General features: G+C 37.5%; 1 long non-coding RNA gene across 1 annotated transcript in view; it reads left to right on the top strand.

The window, feature by feature from the left end:
- Nucleotides 1-1,111: 1,111 nt before the first annotated feature.
- The window catches only part of LOC137456978 (uncharacterized), a 39,446-nt gene continuing 24,173 nt past the window's right edge, over nucleotides 1,112-16,384 (top strand). Inside the window, exon 1 of the long non-coding RNA XR_010991183.1 lies at nucleotides 1,112-1,422. This is a non-coding gene — a long non-coding RNA (uncharacterized lncRNA). The remainder of the gene's footprint in view (nucleotides 1,423-16,384) is intronic.

The raw sequence follows: 16,384 nt of genomic DNA, 5'->3' as shown, positions 1-16,384 counted from the left end.
CAGGCATATTCAGTATGCATGTGGCTCTGCCTATGTAAATAGCAAAATTTGAGTAAACCAGAAATTAATTTAATTAACTTTAAAAATTTCATATTTTTATTTTATGGTTACAGACATAAGTAGAGCAATATCTGCATATAAATGCTGCATATTTATTGTAGCATGATCTATGAAATTACTACTAAAGTATTAAAGAAAAGCATCATTTCACTCTTTTAATTTTATTTTATAATTAGGTGAGAACCATATTTTGGTGAACACATTCATAGTTAGAAGTTACAGATTATGCTTCTCTTTGTTTCGGAAGGTTAATTCTAGCCCTGTTGCTAAAAGCTTGTTAGCAACAATTAAAATAACTATAAAAAGGGGGTTATCACTTTTTACATTTGTTTTTCATATTGTTTTTCATCAAACATTTCACATTCATGTGATTCATGCAGTCTGCTAATAGTCAGTAGCAGCAGCTTTCAAAAATAGTTTTAAATATCTTGTTAAAATTATGTCTTTTTATGTACTGTGATTGCTAGTTCACCCTTTCTGTGAGTATTGTGCCAATTGTTCGTTATGCCTTGGGCTTCTGTCACTTTTTGTTCTCAAAAATCATCTGAAAAAGTTGAGAAACAAAACTTAAAAGCAGAGAAAGAAAAACCAATACTAGCAACTTTTTTGAGTGTCAGGGGTTTATCTGTTTTATGTTGAAATGTGTTCTTGACTTTCCATTCAAGCAAACATTTGGTACGCAGTGTTACAGAAAGGGCTGAATGCAATTACAAGTGGTGAATGTGTGTATATATTCTACATATACCACACTATTCAAATCAATCTGTTCAGGTTAGTTTTTGCTCTGAGGAGAGCTGTGAAACACAACCACCAGTTTCTGTCACGTGCTGCTTCGTATCAATTAAAAATAAATTAAATTTCACGCAAAGAACCCAACTTAAAAATCCCAGCAAACAACATCACAACCTTTCCACTAATGATTTTCAGTCATCAGAGGTGGAGAGAGACTCAGACAGCAGACAGCATGGTCCCAGCATGCTTTTTGCCTTTTTTTTTGTTTGCACAGTAGCTGTCAGTTGCAGCCCTGCAGGTAGTAGAACCCAGTGGGAAGAGGGGCGGGACAGAGCGATGCTGCCTGAACTGACAGCAAATTTAAATTACTGAGCTTTCTTTTTCCTTTTTTTTTTTTTTTTCCCTCTTTCTTTACGTGCTTATTTTTTATTTTATTGTATTTTATTTTATTTTTCTACTCTGTGACAAACTGAAAAGATTCTAGCACACATTAATTTAACAACCCTGCTTCATCGTCTTTTTTTTTTCTTTTTTCTTTTTCTTTTTTTTCCCTTTCTGCTGCCAGGATAATTAAAAGGGAAACCTGTAAAGGCAACATTCCTTCAAGCAAGTTGGTGCTGCAACGTGCTGGTAAGACAAATTTAATTCTTTTTTTTTCCCCTTTCCCCATCGTTTCTTTTCCTTTTTTGGAGCTGAAAGCTTTTGTATATCTAACGCAGTCGTAAGTGTGGTTCCCCTGCTGTGGAGGGTTAAGATGTAATGCAAAGGTGTAACTGCTTGATATGTGACCTTCTCCTATTACTTAAAATGGATAATAACAGCTTTCGTGTCTGTCTTCATGATGCTTTTCTCTGTGAATTGACTATTTGCTCAACAGAAGCGGTGCTGTGATTGTCGCACTATGACAATGAGGACTTGATTGTTTTTTGGTTACTGTTCCATGCTCCTATCAGAACACATACTTGAGTTGGGGGGTTTGTGTGTACGGTGTGATTTTTTTTCCCTGAACGTTGCCTGAAGCACTGATACAATGGGAGTGGAGAAGGGGGTGGAGGAGATGGTCTTGGGTATCATTCTGCCTGTTCAGCTGTTTACTAGGTAGGGAAGTGCAACACTGAAACTTTTTTAAAAAAATAAATAAATATATTTTTTTTCAGCTTGCATCAAGTGGGGTCCATGTATCCAGGATTTATTGTTGTCCAGTGCTGGGTAGAGTTCTTTCTGTCCCTTGCATTGTTCATCTGGAGAAGGGGGGAAGGGATGTTTTGCTTCATATCTTGTCATAGCATTGTAGTAGCTAATTGCAAGAAGGTAACAAACTTTGAGATGAAATACCAAGCACAACTTGTGTAAAGAAAGGGCTTGACACTGTGGTTAGTTTCCTATGAATGCAGATAAAATCAGATCTGTTTTATACATGTTGCAGTACCTGCCTTGCAAGTCCCCTCATTTGCAGGGTCTGCTTTCTAGTCTTTTTCTGACATTAATACATTTTTAATCTATTATTTTTCTTTTTTTTTAATATCTTTTGCTTTTGCTTCACGTTTACCTGTATAATACTTAGAGGGTGATAGCCTTTTCTCAGGCTTTCTGGCTGTAATTCTTCCAAATATTAAGTACTACACCCACTGAAATCAACAGGAAGGCTGAGCTTGTCCTGTATTTAAGAGGAAATTGATGAGCACTAGCAGAATTGGGTGCTGAACTATCTCTCTTTTCCCAACTGCAATTAGTTGTTACACCTAAGACTGAATCACGTAGGTTTTTACCCAAGTATTTAGAATAAACACTACTCTCACAGTTAGTTTTTTGTGGCCATGCTGAGGAAAACTTTCTGAACTAGTATGAGATTTTTCAGAGAAATCTAATGGAGTTTGAAAAGCAGTGTGACTCAGTCCTCTATCACTTGAAAGCTCTCTTCCTCCTTTTTTTTTTTTTTTTTTTTAAGAAAAGTGTCTTGAAATTAATCATCTGCAGATTCATATGTCAGCTTTTCCAGATTCAAAGATCTGTTTTGCCAAATGCATGATGTGATCACAGGGGCAAAGCTGAGGGAAGAATCAGTCATGGATTATGTGCGAGCTCCCATTCTTGTCCCCAGAAAGGAGAGGATGTGCCAATGCCATATGGAAAATCACATCTCCTCATAGCAAGTTTGTTAGGGTTCAGGGTTAAGGGCTCTGCACTTGCAGAAGTTCATTGCTCATGATTTCAATATCAATTTCAAGCACTGCAATACTTTTATGGACATTTGCTTTGCTTATGCAGAAAATGCTGGTGCCTTGTGAAATGAGGTCGTTGTAGCTCCCACATCTTGTTTTTGCCCTGTCAACTTGCCTCCCCCCAACCCGACACCAAGGTTTGCAAAGCTCAGAAAATTAGGTTTTGTCCCTTGTAATCCTAAACTCCCATCCATTTATAACCAGAGAAGAAAAGGACTCAATTCAGTGTTCTTGTTATGGAAATAAGTTTTTATTCACTCGGTATCAACTGACAGTTAGAACCGTATCTGATGTAATATGAATAAACTGTAGGCTGTTGACAGTAAATTATGCAGCTATAGTCTAACATTCTCCTAGAAACGATGCTTTTACAATGCTCAAGTATCCTAATAGTGAGAAAAAAACTACCAATAATCTCATTTGAGTTTCCTAATTGCCCAAAGCCATGAGAAGTCTATAGTGATTGATTCCCACTGCCCATGTTTGGCATCTCAGCAATAGGTAAGGCTGTATGGAGCAGAGTCTGAATGCAGCCAGGGGTATGCAGTCACAGATGTGATGTCAAATTTACTTTTATAAAAACAGTACAGCTAAGTTTGGATACTGAGTTTGGTGACAAGAATTTGCTCCTGAAGTCATAAAATATAAAAAGCCAGATATCTATATGTTTAAAGACAAAATTTACCACTCTAACAAAATGTACTAGTCTACTTTCTCTTTGAATTTAGTCTTTACATACTTTTCATTTTTGTATTTATTTTTTTTAACTAATCTGTGCACTTAAAATTGCTGCTGGGTTCTAGAAACACTGTTTTCTACTCAGTACTTGGAACATTCTATTTGAATGCAATTGCTTTCATGGTAACAAAAAAGCAAGCCAGGAAACTTGCTGTAATTTCCTGTCAGTAACGCAGAAATAAGAAAACACTAGGCTAATAAAAATGATAATCTGAGTTTACAACTGTTAACAAAATTCCTGAATAGAAATAGTGCTATTATGCACAAAGAACTTCTATCGTCACTAGCAGAATGTCGTATAAAATTATGAGTTTTATTATTAGGGCTCTGTCATCCAATCAGAAATCAACCCATAATCTTACTTATGAAATGCCATAAGTTTTGACATCTTTCCTCCTCTCCTATTAATAAAATATTAAAGACATTTTATAATTAGAAACTTTGATAACATAGCTATGATTTTTTTTTCTTTTACGGGAGAAGGCTGCCGTAACTCTATAATTCTTTCACATCTCCAACTCTTCTTATAAAGTTACTGCAAATCTGAGTTGCATGCAGAACATACAATTGGGGTATATCACAGGCTTGATGTGGGCAATGATGGGATTTCATCAGCTTCTTTCTCCTGAGATAGGTCAGATTCTCAGAATTTTCTCAGTGCTCTGAAGAAGTACATAGGAATATGCCATAGCACCTCTTTCCCTGAATGGAATTTTTTATTAGCATTACATTTACGGTCAGCTGATTTGAAGTATCATAGAGTCATGACAAAATACTTAGGATTTAACTTCTGAGGATTGGTTTCTTTTCATTCTAGTAATAAAAGACCTCTACATTTGTTTTCTAACTAAAAATAATTTATGGTATTATAAAAGGTTTGCTACTTTTCCATCTGATTTATCAAATCAAATGAAACAATCTAGTGGCAGCTGTCCATTCCCAAGGCATAAGTGTTAGAACTAGATAACCCTTAAGGCCCCTTCCAATCCAAATCGTTCTGTGATTCCATGATTCTGTAATTAGTTTTTGTGTTATTTCAGTAAGCATCATTTTTGAAGCTCTACATCACCAAATGAAGCAAGACCACTGTACCTGGCTCAATGTGATGTCAAGTCTCTAGGTAATTGGCAATATATTGGGCAAACAGTTGCCAAGACGCTTATCTTCCATAAGGTCCTTCATCTCCTGGTGATATGTACGTGGTTCACTGTAGACTCCTTGGGACTCTTAACCCTCTGTAGGGTATAGGAAATCCTAAAAATAATGTAATACCTCCTAATCACCTTAATCACTCCTGAAGCAATAGAGCACACCTTATTTACCAGGTCACTAGTTATGCATTCAGAATGAATTTATTTTTTTTTTTTTCTATTAGGTCAGCAGTAAAACATTAGCAAGAATGAAGCTAAAAGAGCAGAGCCCCAGTGAGCACAAGTCTAGTCTATAATTATCACACAAAGTGTTCCTTGGTTGCTTTATGTGTCCTATGGCTTATGAAGGCTGATTTAACTCCTGTCCTAAGGCTGATGTGCTCCAAAAGCTCTTGGAGCCACATCTTTCCCACCCCCATTGTTAAAGACACTTACTGTCATCTTCATTGGGAATGGTAGAATAGGAGGGGCAAAACAAAAACTCTGTTGTTTTTTTTTTTTTTTTTTTTTTTTTTTTTTTGTTTAATATATTTATTTTCAGACTGGAATGTCCAGCTGTATGTATATCACCCATAAACGTACGCTCTCTGTTCATCCAAATTTAGACACCTATATTGTAGATTCCTACATCTGAGCTAACCACCAACTGCAGTCAGAGGAAACAAGCAGGTACTTTCAGAGAGTGATTTCTTTGACCAATTTTAAAGGTGTGTTTTCTCTGAACCCCGCTGAAGGACATCAGATTCAAAATTCAGACCTTTTAAATGAATCTTTTCCTCAAATTTTCTTAATTAACTGTACTGTTGCAATGCTTAATTTAGACGTTTCCTTATCTGCTGGACTTCTTTTGTAACTACTTCCTGAAGACAGAAGGCTTAAAACTCTGTAAATTGTCTACTTTGAAAACCAATCATAGTACCAGTGATTTATATACCTAGAAGTGGGCTTAAAACAAGGCTAATTCGTAGTGAAGTTAGGGCTGGATTGCATAGACTGGATGATGATACTGATACTTAACGTTGTCTGCATATATGATTGAATCTTCAAGAGCTGTGGGGCGATGTCAGAAGTGCATTTCAGGCACTGTGATAATGCACAATTTATCTTGTTGCTTATGGCTACTTTTACTAGGCTGAACTACTCTGATGAAAGGAGATGCTGATATTGGTTTGTTTGTTCTGCTTTGTAGACCAGTGGTATTTAAAAGTCACACTGTAACACTTTAAAAAGAAGTCAGGTAGCTCCATGAGTATGATGAAGTCTACCTAATTTAGGCATCAGCATTATAATGAGCTGATGGCCCTGATGTAGGTTCCCTTATCCATAGGAGGCTAAGTACATTTGAAAGCTTCCAGATAGAAAATTTGTACAATTCTTGAATTCGAACAGTATCTGTTGAGAGAGATCCCTGGCTACCAAGTGTTACAGTGTGCCTCACCTCTACATTTCACCTGGACAACTATGGAGGGGCTAGTTGTGTCCTATTGCCCCTTGGCTTGACCTCAGACATTTGCTTTTGGGCTTCAGAACATGGCATGAAGGGTTGCAAATCATACTGATGGGCTTGCAGCCAACTTGAACTAAGAACTGAAAGGAGCAGAGGGGGACAGTGTTGGAACTACCTTGCTCCTAAGGTCAGGAGGAAATTATAACTAGGGATAACCATAACTATCATCACAGTCAGGTTTATCTTCAAGGAAAATCTGATTAATTTCAAAAGTAAATATGTCAGCACTTAAATGTTTATATATATAAACACACAATATGGCTGTTAGAGACATAAGACCACACTGCACATCAGACAAACATGGTTTCCTTTAGGATTTATTTCTCTCTTTGCTTAGGTCACCTTCAGCATCCTAAAGATTAAATATAAGTTTTATTTAAATTAGGAAAACTACATTCTACCATTAATTTAAATATGAAATACTTGGCTACCAGGCATTACTGAGCTGTAGCTGTACTCTGAACCTGAGTTCTGCTGTCATTTGCAGAAATAGTCTTTAAAGAGACAAGGGCAGTGGCCAGATTTTGAAGTACACAGAAAATGTGATCATGTGAAATAGAAGTACACACATAATTAAAGGTCTCTGAAGACAGGATTAGATCTCTTCTACATTTGTTGTTTTCAGTGATTAATGTATAAGCACTACATGAGGCACTGATACAAGCCAGAAGGCCTGTAGCCTGTATTTTGGATAACAAGAGACAGAAGTATAGATTAATAGTGGCTCTTAATCAATCTGATGCAGTCAACGCTTTCCATAGGCACTCCATTAATAAGCAGCTCCACTAACGTCTTTCCTTTGCTGTTTCCTAAGCCACTGACAATTAGGAAGGACGTATGCATACTAAACAAAGCCTTCATGCTTGAGTGAAGAGCAACAGCCACCAACCCAGTGTCAGAGAATGAGAGACCACATTCACAGGATATTAAAGGCTGGGTACTCTTGCTGAACAGGTTTACACATTTAAGCCTTGATCCTGCAAGGACTTACACACATGCTTAACCTTACACACTGCAAAAGAAATCCTGGGCCTCTCAAAATCAATGACAAAACTCCACTGACTTCAAAGGGCCACGCTGCAAATAGCCTTTTTGGCTTCAGTGCAGCCACAGAGAGTATAGAAGCTTGTGAGTTGATCTCCCCAACCTTGCTTTCTTGCATGAAGTCTTAAGACATTGAGGGAGCTGCTAAATGTAAAATTTCAAAACACTTCTGTCTCACAAGAAACTAAAGAAACTATAAGCATCCAAAGATATTTTCTTGGTTGATCTGGTTTCTTGGGTGGTTTTGCCCAAACCCTGTGGTATAACCTGTGGGAGTGGTTTGTGCTGGAGAAGTCTGTGAGCAATCCATAACGCAGTCCTTTTCCTCACTAGTATTGTACCCTGAACAGGTTATTTTCTTTAGTTTCCAGAAGATCCAGTCCCTGGAGTGAAGTGATTATGCTGGAATCACATCTTTCTTCTTTAAAAGAAAAAACAATCTATAGCTCACACAATTTTATAGGAAATCTGGGAACTATCTACTGAAATGACTTGCAGGTCAGAAAAACAATAATGTACAAATTTGTGCAGCATTCTAACTGTTGATTTTCATCTGCTTTCAGCTGGTAATTGAGATACCCTGTTGCAAACTCTAACAGCTGCCTCTGGATCTGTCAGACATGAGACCAAATTCTGGCTCTACCTCCTTCTGTAAAATTGCCCCTGGTGGTGGTGCCCCTGAGTTTTACTGTGAAGTCCTAAAAAGTCTGATGAGCTGGGAAGGAGAAAAAGTGGTATTAATCCCATTTTTTAGCATGGATCCCTATCCAAAGCAGTTTAGGTCAATGATTCTTTCCCCTGCACATGCCCTCTGTCTCTACACATGATGCAATGTGCATACAACCCTCATGGTGGCTGAGATGCTGAAGCTAGGAGGTATTTGGCAGACCTGAGGGTGTCTCGGTGCCACCAGCACTGCTCATGTTGGTAAATGCAGATCTCTTGAGTGAAACAGTGAGTGACTGGTATGTGGATGCACCACTGTGACTTCAGCTGGCTATGAACTAAAAGTTGACTACCATCTCTCTAAGCTGGTAAAAAGATTTGTGAGGACAATTATCCCAGTGTAAGTCTACTGTAAAAGGGAGTAAAGGTTTGTAAAAGAGATTTATAAAGTTTTGCATCCCAGTTACACTTTAGGGTAAGCCTGCGTTAGCGTTTGTGTAAGACAAATTATCACTTCTCACCTAAATTGGTAGCAGTCATTTGAAAAGAGTAGGTTGAGTGAGCCCCTCAAAGATTATTATTTTTTCTTTTTTCTTTTTTTTTTTTACCTTCTATTTCAGCATTTTCCTCTGACACCTTTCATTGCTCCAGCAGTGGAAAAAAATCCTCAGACCTTACTCTTTTTTTTTTCTGGATTTTACTGTGAAGGTATTTTAATTTTATCTTCATCATGCTCCTGCACTAATGGGCTTTACATATTCCCAGCAAAGCCCTGTGTGAAATTCTTAACCATAGAGATTACAGAAATTTACTGCTTCACTGGCATGGTCAAGTTGCCACAAAATTGCATTTGTTAATGTAGCTGTGAGAACACATGGCACCTGCCATCTTTTAGCATAAGGATTTTAAATATGGCTGAAAGAATTTAAGAATGCCTATAAAATGGGGCTTGGCCATGTCTGTTTAGCTTCAGGAAGGAGGCTGTGCAATAAAATCCTCACCCATAATTGGACACAAGTGACAGCTTTACTTAACTAGTGTTCACAAGTGAAAGAGCAATGAAAATGTTCTGCCTTTCTCACCCCAGAAGAATGACCATGGCAGATGTTAACACTGTTGAGAACAGCTTTATTGTAACTACAGGTGAGACAAATGGGAGATTTATTAGTCTGGGCATTGAGGGAAGGGGAGGGAGGGTAAAAGTCGTATCCAGTGCTATTCCAAAGAAATGCAATGTACATTCTCAAACACATTGCCTGGCACACACAGCGCTCGAAAAGAGAGGTTATTCTCTGTCCATGAATTCATGAGCATGTCTGCTTTCTTGTTTGCTTTCTAAGGACCCAATAAATAGAATCACAAATTGTACATGATTCTGCTTTTTGTTTTTTCCCCGTGCCCTATCCTCTACCCATATAAGTTGACGGCAAAGCTCAAACTTCATTGATAATACAATGTAATCAATGATTCAAAGTCTGGGAACTCACCGACCTGCTAAAGAGTAAACAAGAGACAATGTTTTTTTTCCTGATGAAAGACCCGAGATGAGGCTTGATCCAATGTCTGCTGGATCCTTTCTGTTCATTTTAATGAGCTTAGAATTGGTCCCAAACATAATGTGCATTCAACAGAAATCAACATTGGTTGTTCAGGCACTGATCCAGTAAAGCCCTTAATTATGTGCTCAAGATTGTGGAATGGGGATAGTACCACAGAAGCCACTGAAACCGCAGAAATGTTTTAAGTTCTGCAAGTAAATAAATGTTTTGTTGCTGGGGTATCATTTTTTTTCCCTTTTTTATTTTGTGGGTTTTGTTCAGTCAATCCCCTCTGCTGAGCAAACTAACAAGTACAGTTTCTGGAAAACCAGTACCTTGAGTTGTCATAGATGTGGTGATATTAAGATTTGCACCCAAATTTTTTAGCAGCTTTATGCCCAAATACAGCAAAACACTTTACTGTAATTATGATATGAATAGGAATAATTGCAGCTTGAAACTCAAAGCTCCCTGCCATTTTAGATTCAGGGTACACTCACATGTGGTGCTGCTACCTACTCATCAGTCCCATTTCTAAATGGAATTACACTTTTACATTTTGTAAAAGTAAACCTATTTGCAGTGTAAGTAGGAAAATACTTCTCTGTAGTCAAAGTACAATCTATAAGTGTGCCCCAAACTCTTTAACCAGGTGCTTGCTCAGAATAGCTGCTTAAAGGCAATTAGAGCTCTTGTGACATGTGGTGCACATATTGTTTTACTACTTCACGTCAGCTCATCCTGTTTAACTACAGGGTATTTCTGTATTATCTTGCTTTCATGAAACCTGTGATATTCACCAGGTTTTTCAGGTAATGTTGTTTACAGCAAACACTGCCTATGATGTTTCCAAAAGTTTCCTGCTGTCAGAAGCATGAGGGCCAAATTGAAAATATCAGTCTGGGAGAATGTAATCTTTTCAGGACAGGCTTTGGTCAGCGTGACTGTATGCAGTTTAAGTGCCCAATAGTAATGATGTCCAGGCATGGGGCCAAATGCTAAAACTGCCCCCAGAGTGAATATACTCATACTCTGCAAGAGAAGCAGTAAAGTATGCTCGTATTCTGGCCAGCAACATCTGAAAGCACAGTTCCCCATGAGGATAATTCTTGCCAGGAGTATGAATAAGCTGCATTGAGGCTATGCACTATGGCAGCTGCCACATCAGGGACTCCTAACTAACTTATAAATAAGCAGTCTCTGCTGTCCCCCCAATACCTGTATCAAGCTTCAGAAGGTGCTTATGCAGGTCCAAGTATGAAAGGCTTGCATAGTGGCCTCAGTGGACTTTGAGAAGTGCCAAAACAGAGGTGGCTACTTTCCATCTCCTGCTCCTTCAACTGGCCATGATTTTTCTGGCAAGCATGAATATACAGTGCCTAGAAGGATTTGGCTCCTATTCTTTAGCTCATTTTCATCATTTGGGTTGCTACAGTGAAGTTATGAAGCCAAGAGCTCCTGTTATGGTAGGATAAAGACTCCACCACATCTGAAATCTTTATTAATAAATGAATTATGAATAAAGATAGAAAAAGTAGGCACACTTCACTAAATCCACCAACCATCTTGTTTTGTACACACAAGAATATTTATAGCCACACCAGAACTACATTAAAATATAGGGGTTTTACATTGGTGCTGATTTCAGTTTTGTTTTCTTAAGAATGATTTAAGTTCCACTCATAACCAAAGCCTGATGATAGAAGTCAGAATGACCCCTGAATGTCTGTCCTAAAAAGGCAAATAATAGTCTCTGAGTAATCTTTAAGGATGATACAAGTTACTGATGCAACATATATCTAGCCAGGAATTCCTATACCTGGGATAACCACATTCTATAAGGCTGTAGTACAGATTCACTTTGCAGCAAAGCATCTTGTCTTGTTTCAGAGGTTTCAGCCCTGTTTATACAAATGCAGTAGCTCAGACTTTTGTGCAGAGAGGTAGTAGCCAATATACCAAAGAGAATTAGGTCCCTATATTATTCTATACTGTATCTCTGCATCAGAAATTCTCCCAGTTCTAACTGCTGGCATAACAAAAATCCAGATGCTGCTTCTTGTAGAATTTCAAATTCTGAGTTCACACAAGCCAATGCAGTGATTTTCTGGAAAGCAATACTTTGTCCATGCACTCCTTTTTTTTTCCACATACAATTTTCTAGTCCTTCAGGACAGCTTGAAATCTATTGCATAGATAGCACTTTTTTTCTTTCTTTCTTTTTTTTTTTTTTTTTTTAACATGGAAATATGATCACTTGATGTATTTTTTTTAAACAAAAAAGCTGTATGATTTAGAACAAGGATAATAAACCTCTTCCATAGGTGAAGACAATCTGAACACCATAAACCAGAAAAATACTGTAATAATTCATTTTCTTTCTGTCCTTCTCTTTCCACAGTAAAAAATATACTTTTGTGGTGTCATTTCCTGTCTTTTTTGGAACACAGTAGTGAATATACAGAAGTGGAGAAAGTTTTCTGTTATTTCTAAGCAATTCCATACCTCAAATTCTTAAAAGCCTCAGTCAAGACTTTGCCATGAGGTGGGATTCACAAATTTATATGAGTTAGTAATCAAAGATTTTACCATAACAAAAATGTCAATCCATGATCCCTAGTAGTGGTTTCTCTTATACAAATTTATGTCTTGGCATAGGTTTCACCAATTACATTAGGAACAATTAAATTACATTGATGCAAGGGAGGAAACACTTCAAAAGGAACTAATTTTCACACTGCAAAACTTATCTTGGGAACTCCTTAGTATTCCCAGTACAGAAAACTTGTTCTCAGGACTTGCAAGTGAAACAGAAAAGAAAAAAACTGATTTTCATAGTGGTTTATGTTACTGCATTGTCCATACCTTACTTGTGGTCATGCCCTTATGATTATGCCAGTAAAATGGAGTAAAACAGTCAAGGACCACCCTATACAAAACAACAGGACTCTCCAGAGTATTCACCCACTTTGAATCTAACTTCAGATGGATGTGGTTTCATACCTTGCCATCCCTGTTATAGGGGACCTGAAAAGAGAACAGGGAATAGCTTCTAACAGGCCCCTGCATAGATTAAGTACAATGCTTTCATATACAAAAGTATACCCCTAACTTGTATAACAAAACTTCATTGTGGATATAGCTAGAGAACATCCCTGAACCATAAAGTTTTTGAAGAAAGGAAGCTTGGTTTAATAGCCTACTCTGGCATCCACTAGTGACCACTGACAGAGACAGGACCATTGAGTTGGATAGACATCTAATCTAACCAGTGCCACCCTGGTGTAGAATCTTACTCTCACCTGAAGAGGTGTGAGGAGCAGCAAGAAATTTTCTGCCTCATTTAAACAAAGACGGCTGGCTGTTCTTACCAAAAATATGAGACCTGATAAGGGCTGCTGGATAGAAGCTGGCTTTCAGACCAAGCATGTCTGTACCCATCTAAATAAGCATGCCAGGTACTCTTCAATACATCCTTGTCTGGGGGCAAATTGGATACTGAAAAAGCATCCAAAGGTATAGAAGTGTAAATATACTCATGCTGGCCCTTTGGAAAAGTTAGCTACATACATTTAACAAAGCAGGAGAGGGTGAGGGGATGGGAGTTTTATTATCTTACTTGCTAGAAATGACAGTTTAGATAATTTCTCTAATTGAGTCTTGATATTTCACTTCTTTCTTTATTTCCCAAAATGATTATTAACAAATAAACAGATCTTTCTTACTTGTCTCTGAAATAACAGTGGCAAAGGCTTCACTGCATACACAGGAGCTCCAGTTCAGGTGAAAATGATTTCTGGCAATGCAGCAGGTGGCACCATGCAGACACATCCACTAATAATGCTTCCTCTTGTGGTGTATGTGGAACAAGTTCCAATCTTTGTTTTATTAAATGAGCAATACAAGGCAACAATAAGTGTTATGTCAGTGGAAAATAAAAATATAAAGTATGCATACTATACAATGATGTGAAAATACACACACACATCACTGTGCTTTACTTCTGCAGGGGTTTGCCAAGCTTCCTATGTAGCTGGCCAGTTCAGAATTAGCAGGGTCAGAAGAGATGTCCCAAAATTTAATGTAATTTGGATTTATCAATACCACATTCATGTGAGGGAAAACAAGCCCTCATTCCAAAAGATAGATAAGTCTTCCCAGAATATTTCCTCAGATAGGTTCTCTTCTGCACATCCTTTTGCCAATTGGAACCTTTTGATCTCAACATCCTTAGTGCCAAATTCTTTAACGGTGTAAATGAGTGAAACTCCACCTAAGGCAGTGGAGCAGATCCCATTTACACCTGCAGAGAACTTGGCTTTGATTCTCCAGCCAAGGAGAGATTAAAACCATTGGTTCTAGTAGATTTGTTAGCCTGTAAAAATGCTCTTCATCTCCTGTTGCAGATAGCTCTGTCACCCAGTCCAAATGTGATAAGGAAAAGCTGCAGAAAATGCTCTTGAGGGGGTGAGTCCTGGACAGGGAGTGTGATACACTGAAGGATTTAACACGATTTTGTGATCTCTGTCATATGATTGAGTATACATTATCATCATTTTGATCCTGATCTCTTTGCTCACTCTCTGTGAAGCATTTTTCCAGATCTCTCAATATGAATCATTTATTCCAGACTGGTCTTTGAGGAAGGCATCCACTGATACATCAGAGATTAAATGAGTCACTCATGATGGATTGCACTTCACGGCTTTATATACCACAGAAAATTATGCATTTTACACTACCTTGTAAAATAACCATTTATCTAAGTAAACATATTGACTCCTTTTGGGTTCATATGAAAACTATCCTGGCTTGTGAATCTTAATTTAGCAAGCTCTTGACAGGCAGGAAAAAAGACAGCTAACAATGATGGAGAAGAATCAGTTACTTAAATGTCAATAGAAGGAGTTTAAAAATGGGCACAAAGTAACAGATCAATTTGTTCTCTAGCACCCAGTCACAGATACAGACTTGGTAACTTGTGCTACCTTTTCCCTTCTCAAAAAAAAAGGAAAAAATCCCAAATCTTTAGAATTTAGCAAGAATTTAGGAAACAAACAAACAAAACTTTAGACTTTAGCAAGCAGTGCAGTTGTTTGTTGCTGTGGTGCCAATTCAAACCTGACAACAACATGTGGTGGAAGAAGATGTGAGACCAAATGGTTAAAACAAAGAGAAACAGTTGAAAATATGTTTCCAGGGGTTCTGTGAAAAATTTCTTTCCAGGTGTTCTACATGTTATCTTGCCACACTTGTTTTAGATACCAAAGCAAATTGTCTCTTTTCCAAGTACCTTAGTTTGCAGATCTGTAATATGGAAATTATACTTGAGGCAGATTCTCTCTGGGATCATTCCATGTGGGTCACCATAACAATTAGACATCTGACACTGGTAAAAGTTCATCAGCGTAAGTAGACCCTAATTCTTCTGCTGAGTTGAACGTGTCAGAAAGCATAAGTATTTTGCAAGAATGTAGTTCAACAATCAGGGTATAACAGCCTCACCCCAGATCCTTTGGGAAGCCCTTTATTTGTCCATCTAAGGAGCAGGAGTACCAGTCAGCACTAATGGAGTCTTGTTCAGCTTTCAAAAAAATAAAAAAGATTTTCTTGTATCTAACCATTTCTACTTGTTTCCCCAGATTGCACTTAACTGGTGTACCTGTCTGAGTTTTTTATTCCTTTTCCATAAGTATTCATGCCCCTCACACTCACAACAGGGTCTAAGATGCTGAGTAAAGCACTGACTTCAGCAAGCTTTGGCTCAGACCTGTAATCACTTCAAGCCTCTGACTAGCTGGTTCTAAGTATTTAGGATAAATCATCTCAGAGGCAAAGGAGAATATCAGAGCAAAGTATTATCTTACGTATTTTCACTTCCCCAAAGGTTTACTCTTCAGACAAAACCATTGTCCTATATGTAATGTGAAATAATTCACCATGGAGCAAAACATTGTATCATGATACAGATCTGGGCAGTGATTGAAATAATAACAGACTGTTTAATTGCTAAATTACAGTGGTGATATTATGAAATAACGTATTATATCTGCATTATAATAAATTAATCCATCATGATTAAAGGTCTCTCAATGAATACCAAATTAATTAATACATGATTGGCCTTTATAAGTATAAGCCTTTAAAATTACACAGCATTCTGCAAGCAGCTAGCAGCCCACAGAATAAAGTTGCAATGAAAAAATGGATCACAGAAAAACTTTTCCACATTTCATGCGGAACACCTTTTCATTCAGAACATTTTTGCATGGAATTCGTTAGCAATTCTGACAGATAGCTTTTTAACAAGAGAAAATATATCCATAATCACACAATGTTTGGAGGAGAGGGTAAAATTACCACAATATGACTAATTTTATGAAAGACATCTGTCACTTTCTACTGTTGTAATACAAGCTGTTTAGTAAGTAAATTTAATTAACTAAATTTCTCATTTTAAACAGAGGGGGAAAAAAGCTTATACAGTATGCCAGGAGCATAACCCTTGAATATAGTTTCTTTAATGTGCCCAATTAGACTGAACCATCAATTTTTCTGAACCTTAAATATCTCAAATTAATTTGTTTCCATATTGTTTTTCTGTACACCATTTTGTGGCCACTTGTACTGTGTACTAAACATCGTTTATTATTAATATTACTGTTTTAGAGTCTCTGTTTAAAAGGAGGCCTTTTTGGTGCTCAACATTGTACTTAAAGGAAGAAG

This window comes from Melanerpes formicivorus, unplaced genomic scaffold (assembly GCF_026170545.1).
Source record: "Melanerpes formicivorus ecotype bairdi unplaced genomic scaffold, bMelFor1.0.p_v2 SCAF_3, whole genome shotgun sequence".
Classification (NCBI taxonomy): Eukaryota; Metazoa; Chordata; class Aves; order Piciformes; family Picidae; genus Melanerpes; species Melanerpes formicivorus.
This window is presented reverse-complemented; position numbering and strand designations above follow the sequence as displayed.